Genomic DNA, 6,969 nt, shown 5'->3' on the forward strand with positions numbered 1-6,969 from the left:
TACCAAATGTATGTTTTACCAAAGATCGAATTTGATAATAAAGAAACAAAGAGTTCTTACAAATACCAAAACTGTACTTCATATGATTAAAAGATAAAAATTTACCCTCTTTAAAACAATCTCCCAAGTTTTCCACATTTTGAAATCTCCAATGCAATAAACTTTGATTATGTATTGAAAAAGAAATAAGTTGATTATTATACAACAGAGTCAAAGCCGATAATTCACCCCTAGAGCCTATCATTTTATTTTTTCTTTATCCATAACTTCATTAAATGTTTTAGTATAGGCACATTATGTTGCTGTAACAAATTTATATTCCATCTCAACAAAAATTGATGTATTTCAAATTCAAAAATATTTGCCATCTCAATTTTAGCCCAACTAGGAGGCCGTTTCAAATCCATCAATGTTTCTTCCCATTCATAATAGTCTATCCCATTCATAATAGTCTATCCCAACACATTTTTTTAAATTTTCAAAAAATATACATAGTGACATTTTAAATATTCAATATATTAAAATGTTTTGTCACATACACAACAAACAAAAACAAAAACAAACCATCCCTCCTCTCCCTCCATACATACAGATCCGTTCACCGTCAGAGCTTACATATATCTTAAGTATATGGAGTACAGTTGTATATATACTTTTTTGTATATATAACAATTATTTTTATACCCTTTTTGCTCCTTTTTATTACTGTATCTGGGCCTCTACGTGGTCCAGGTATAGCTGCCAGACCTTTACAGAAGTATCATATTTATTCTTTAAGTTATATGTGATTTGTCCCATAGGTATGCAGCTTTTCATTTCCACAGTCCATCATGCTATAAGTAGAGGGGAGTCAGACTTCCAAGAGATTGCAATACATAAATAGCCAGCACTATTTTTATAAAAGAGATTTGATACTTGGTCAATATCTCGCTTATTTCCATGAAATTACCTAATAGATACAGCTCCAGGTCACCTGTGAAGGCCACTCCTATTATCCTGGTTAATCTGGTTAATCTTGCCAAAATGGTCTCCAACAATATTCTTAACAATGCCACTTGGGGTGGCAAAGTTAGTGTAGCAGTTAATGCAATGCTGTTACAGCTCCAGCGATCGGGACCAGGGGTTCAAATCCCAAGCTGCGCTTAATGAGTTTGTACATTCTCCCCATGTCTGTATAAGTTTTTCCTGGGGCTCCAGTTTCCTCCCACTGTTCAAGATGCACCAGGGGTTGTAGATCAGTGGGTGTAATTAGGCAGCATGGCCTTGTGGGCCAAAAGGGCCTGTTTCCGAGCTGCATGTCTAAATTAAAAATTTTAATTTTGTAGGTAAGATGCTCAAAAAAGATCTTGTGGATAATCCTACTGTCCCAATGATCGATGAACTGCATGCATCCTTTTCATCAAACATACTGCTTGATAAGATCCAACAAATTGAAGTCAAGAATCAGATCATGTGAAATGCGACCAGATTAAGTCACAATCATTTGCCGAGTTTGTAATGTGTGCCAAGGCAAATAGCGCCTTTGGAAGACTACACAAAAGAGTCTGGAAAAACAACCAACTGAAAAACCTCACAAAGATAAGCGTATACAGAGCCGTTGTCATACCCACACTCCTGTTCGGCTCCGAATCATGGGTCCTCTACCGGCACCACCTACAGCTCCTAGAACGCTTCCACCAGCGTTGTCTCCGCTCCATCCTCAACATCCATTGGAGCGCTTACATCCCTAACGTCGAAGTACTCGAGATGGCAGAGGTCGACAGCATCGAGTCCACGCTGCTGAAGATCCAGCTGCGCTGGATGGGTCACATCTCCAGAATGGAGGACCATCGCCTTCCCAAGATCGTGTTATATGGCGAGCTCTCCACTGGCCACCGTGACAGAGGTGCACCAAAGAAAAGGTACAAGGACTGCCTAAAGAAATCTCTTGGTGCCTGCCACATTGACCACCGCCAGTGGGCTGATAACGCCTCAAACCGTGCATCTTGGCGCCTCACAGTTCGGCGAGCAGCAACCTCCTTTGAAGAAGACCGCAGAGCCCACCTCACTGACAAAAGGCAAAGGAGGAAAAACCCAACACCCAACCCCAACCAACCAATTTTCCCCTGCAACCGCTGCAATCGTGTCTGCCTGTCCCACATCGGACTTGTCAGCCACAAACGAGCCTGCAGCTGACGTGGACTTTTTACCCCCTCCATAAATCTTCGTCCGCGAAGCCAAGCCAAAGAAAAGAATGTGTGGAAAAGACACTGATGTGTATAGCCATAGCCATGTTAGTCACATTATCAGGTGCTGTACCACGAGGTCACACTGCAGCAGAGTTCTCAAGTCATTTTACAATGACAGTCCTTTTGAATCTTTTTGCAATGAAACAACCAAAGGAACCTAGTTGTCAGCACACAATAGTGTTTCAGGCCAGGTCGTGAATGACCGTGGGTCTATTGTGAATAACAGGCCCGTTTGCTTTCTGAGATCAAGGGTCATTTCACTTTTAGCAGTACAGAGGCACTGTGGTGGGGAATTTGCTTCCATACTCTGATTCAGGAGACAGTAGGCTATAAATGGATCTGTAAAGCCATATCTTTAAATGGCTCAGAGACAACGTGTATTTTAACAACAATAAGCTGCACCTTTGGGGGTAACCTCCTCCGGCTAGTATTCATTGGTTGGGGAGTTGAGTGCTCTGATATTCTGACTTATCATTTGCAATTTTTGCATACTGATGAAGACTTATTGAACAAGATAATGAATTAGCAATTGACCGTAATCTAATTCTGCATTTATGATGCTCTGTTTCCTTTCTGAAAGCCACAGAGAACGTTATTCAAGGTTGTGGACTCCTGCTCTTGGTAGAAGACTTCATATCTTTAAACATTCCCCAGCTTTTCACTTCATTTGACAACTGCTAGTCTTATCCATCTACCAAGATTGGACACAAACACCACAGGATGAAACATTTATACCACATTAGACTTCACTGAGTTATTGTTGGCCGCTCTATAAACCCATGTGAATGCATCAGAGAGTATCTGTCAGATCCCCAAGACTACTTATCTTTTAAAATTTCTTTTTCGTTTTCACTGTTGGGTCTTGAAACTACAGTATATCTCAACTTCATGGTGCATTTCAGTTTGATATGCACACTTAAATTTTTCCGCAACTATTCCATTTTGCATCATTTCCAGTCACCTGCCTCTACCATCTCTTTTGCAAAAGTGCTTTGAGCTAAATTAACTTCAAAGATTTACTTTTAGCTCAGACAGCTGGAGACCTCTGTTCAAGCAATCAATTCACTGCATGTCAATTGAATGTCTGGAGAGTGCTGAATGGCAGGCGGAAGGTGCTTATGACCTGACAGGTGTAAGGCTTAGTCTGTAGCAGGGATAACCTCAAGCCTTCCTTGGGGCCTCAGCAGAGAACTCACACTTCCTGAAGTATTTTCTGAGCATGGAAGATGTTTTCATCGCTGACCTGCCTGGCACATCCTGCTCCTCTGCATGTCTCAGTTCCTGTGTTCTCTTGCCCGTCCTCTCAATCTCATTCACCACATATCCTTTATGATATCTTCTCTCCATGGGCACCCCATGTTGTCCCGGTTCTGGGAAAGGGTCTCCAACCTGAAACCTCAATCCTGTTGCTCTTTCTCTCCTTTGCAATAGCAAGGACCCAAGTAGCCAACTACATCCTTTTGCCACACTGACATGAGGAGCAATAGCTTCATCTTATGCCAAGTTGAGGCCACTTGTAAAGTGGAGGAACTACACCTTATACTTCATCTCAACAGTCTCCCACCACTCAATATTGACCACCATTTTCCATTAATCACCTCCCCCAGTCTCTCTCTCTCCCTCATCCCTCTGAACACCTTCCTCTAGCTTTCTACCCTCTTCCCTTTTTTCTTTCACCTTTTTCAGCCCTCTGTCCCCTCCCTCTATCGTTCTTTTGCCTTTGCCCCTCCACCTGTATCCACCCATCACTCGCTTGCCTGCGCACCTCTCCTTCCCACCACCCCCCCGCCCCACATATTTCTGGCATCTGCCTAACTTTCAACATTCCTGAAAATACTGCATGACCTGCTGAGTTTTTCCAGCACCTTTCTTTTTAAAATAATTTATTGCGTTTAACAAAAACTAATGATAACATAAATCAAATCATATCATATACATAATCACACATCAATTGTAAATTATTACATAAATTATTTCATTCAGGACATCAAATTCTATAATTATAATAATTAAACAATTAAATCATAACTCGTACTATTTCCAAAAATAATATTGAATACAAAAATTATGGAAATAATACATGTAAAATTCCCTTACACAAGATATTTTATACTTCTCTGATCTTCTATGATCCATGATCTATGGTTAAACCCCTTCCTTTACTTGTTTGTCTTAATAATAAAAAGGAAAAAAAATCCCTACTAATTTACCCCCTCCCTCTAAACAAGGTTATCTATATATATTGTAAATATGAATCGAAGATCATCCCCCCAGGCAGGGAATCCCCAGAGCATCCACACCAATTCAATCCTCAGATGATGATAATAATCTATGAAGGGGCCCCACATCTTCTTAAATTCACACTTTGTATCTTTAATAATAGATCTTTTTTTTATAAACTTGATTAAGACATAATATCATGTAACCATTGAATGTGAGCAGGTGAAACAATATCTTTCCACTTCATCAAAATTGCTAAATTAGAATCGTGCCCTTTGATGGCTTTACCTGATTTTCTCTGTCCTCAACTGAGAAGAGAATTCTAGTTTTTGGTTCATCTCCAGCATTCCTGTACGTTGCGCTCGACCCCAGCATCTGCAGATGTGATGCTTCCCTTTCTCCTCCCATAGGTGCAGGTATGCCTGTTGAGGATTTCAGGCATCTTAAGTTTTTTTTTAATTCTCACCTCTTGTCTCATTAACAGCTTCCGTGTCCAAACATTCAGTCAAAGTGGCAGACGAGCATCCCAGTTGTAAATTTGGCCCAGATTAAATGTTTGAATAAGGACCTGTGCAGGTGACAGAGAACAAATTAAAACCAGCACCTCTACGATGTTGTTGGAGAGCGGGCAGAGGAGATTTACTCGGATGATTCCTGGAATACAAGGGCTAACGTATGAGAAACATTTGGCAGCTCTTGGATTATGTTCATTCGAGTATAGAAGAATGAGAGGGGATCTCATAGAAACATTTAGAATTTTGAAAGGTTTTTGACAGAGTGGATGTAGGTAGTTAAGACGTTTCCCTTGATGGGGGAATCAAGGACAAGAGGGCATAGACTAAAAATGAGAGGTTATCCATTTAAAAAAGAGATGAGAAAAAACTTTTTTGTCAGAGGGTCGTGGATTTGTGGAACTCATTGCCGCATACAGTGGTGGAGGCCAGATCACTGGGAGAGTTTAAGCAGGAGATTGATAATCTATTTGGTCAGGGCATCAGGGGATATGGGGAAAAGGCTGGAAATTGGAACTAGATGCGAGTATAGCTTAGCTTAGGGTAGAGTAGCGGAACAGACTTGGTGGGCCAAGTGGCCTACTTCTGTTCCTTGTTCTTGTGATCTTGTGAAAACAAATCCCATGGGTGATTCTAAGCACACCCCAACAGTCCCTGATGAATCAGCGTTATTAAAATTATCCTCAGTGTTCTTGTTGACCATTGTTCATCTTGTAAACTGGTTAATGAATTATATTCTTGTTTGTCAAAATGATTTAACACATTCATATCTCAGTGAGCTGGAAACTGGTAACAGGTCACTTCGGCCCTCGATTCTGTGCCGCCCAATTTACACCCAATTAACTGGAGCCCCCGGGGAAAACCCATGCAGACATGAGCAGAATGTACAAACTCTTTACAGACAGCACGGGATTCAAACCCCAGTCATGATCGCTGACACTGTAAAGATGTTGCACTAACCACTATGCCTCCGTGCATTGGATAAAGTTCAGATTTACTGTCAGTGTATACATGACACCACATACAACCCAGAGATTTTTTTCCTGTGTTATGTACCAGACAGCAGTGATAAAAATTAGCCCAGACAGTGTTATATTTAAAATAATATTTTTAGTTATTAATCAACAATGATATAACACCTACTCTAATTTAGCTAACTTATCTAAAGTTATCCAAATTAACCCCCAACTATGCACGAATATACTGGTGTGTGTGGAATACCCCCAAACCACTACAGCTCAAGGTCTAATTCTTGAAAGATAATTCCAAGTTCAGTTTCAGAGATTCAGTGATGTTAACATATGGGTTTGAAATTGGTGTAACATGAAGGCTTAAGATGGATGGGACACACAGGCTTTAAGATGAGTGAGTCACACAGGCCTTATATGAAATTAGAGTTCCAGGGGTGATGGAATCTTGATAAACTCATGAAACCCTTGTTGAGATGCTTCAACAAAATGTCCTTTTTCGACAAGTGCCAACTTAAACTCCCCACTTCTTTGACATGGGGACACGAAGCAAGTGATGCTCATAAATCTTCCAGAACCTTTTTCGTGGGTCAACCGAACTCAAGTGACTCTCGCTCTGGTCACTATCCAAGTGTAGTATTTCTTCTGCAATTAGAACCCTTTTCGTGGGTCAATCAAAAAGTGGCCTTCACTCTTTTTGGTCATGAAATGGTCTTCTCTTTCCTCTATGGGGACAGGAGGAAATCTGACAGTTTGACCAAGTGGATTTCTCATTCCCACAAAGGAGGTTTAAGTTGTGTTGCCTTCTCAAAATGGCTCTTGAGGAAATGATGCACTGTCTTTTCAATAAGCTGGTCACTTGGTCTCTGCTTCAGGGCTTTTTCTCTGCAAATGTATCCAAATTAGGAACATGCTATCTTCAAAGCCTGCTTCTAGTTCACAGTCACTTTCCAAAACATGCAAGGTTTTGTTAAATCTGTTCTCTTAAAGAGAGAGTCCCGCACAAATAAAATATGAACTGAAAAATGGGAGAAATCACCC

This window comes from Narcine bancroftii, chromosome 7, assembly GCF_036971445.1.
Source record: "Narcine bancroftii isolate sNarBan1 chromosome 7, sNarBan1.hap1, whole genome shotgun sequence".
NCBI classification, from domain to species: domain Eukaryota; kingdom Metazoa; phylum Chordata; class Chondrichthyes; order Torpediniformes; family Narcinidae; genus Narcine; species Narcine bancroftii.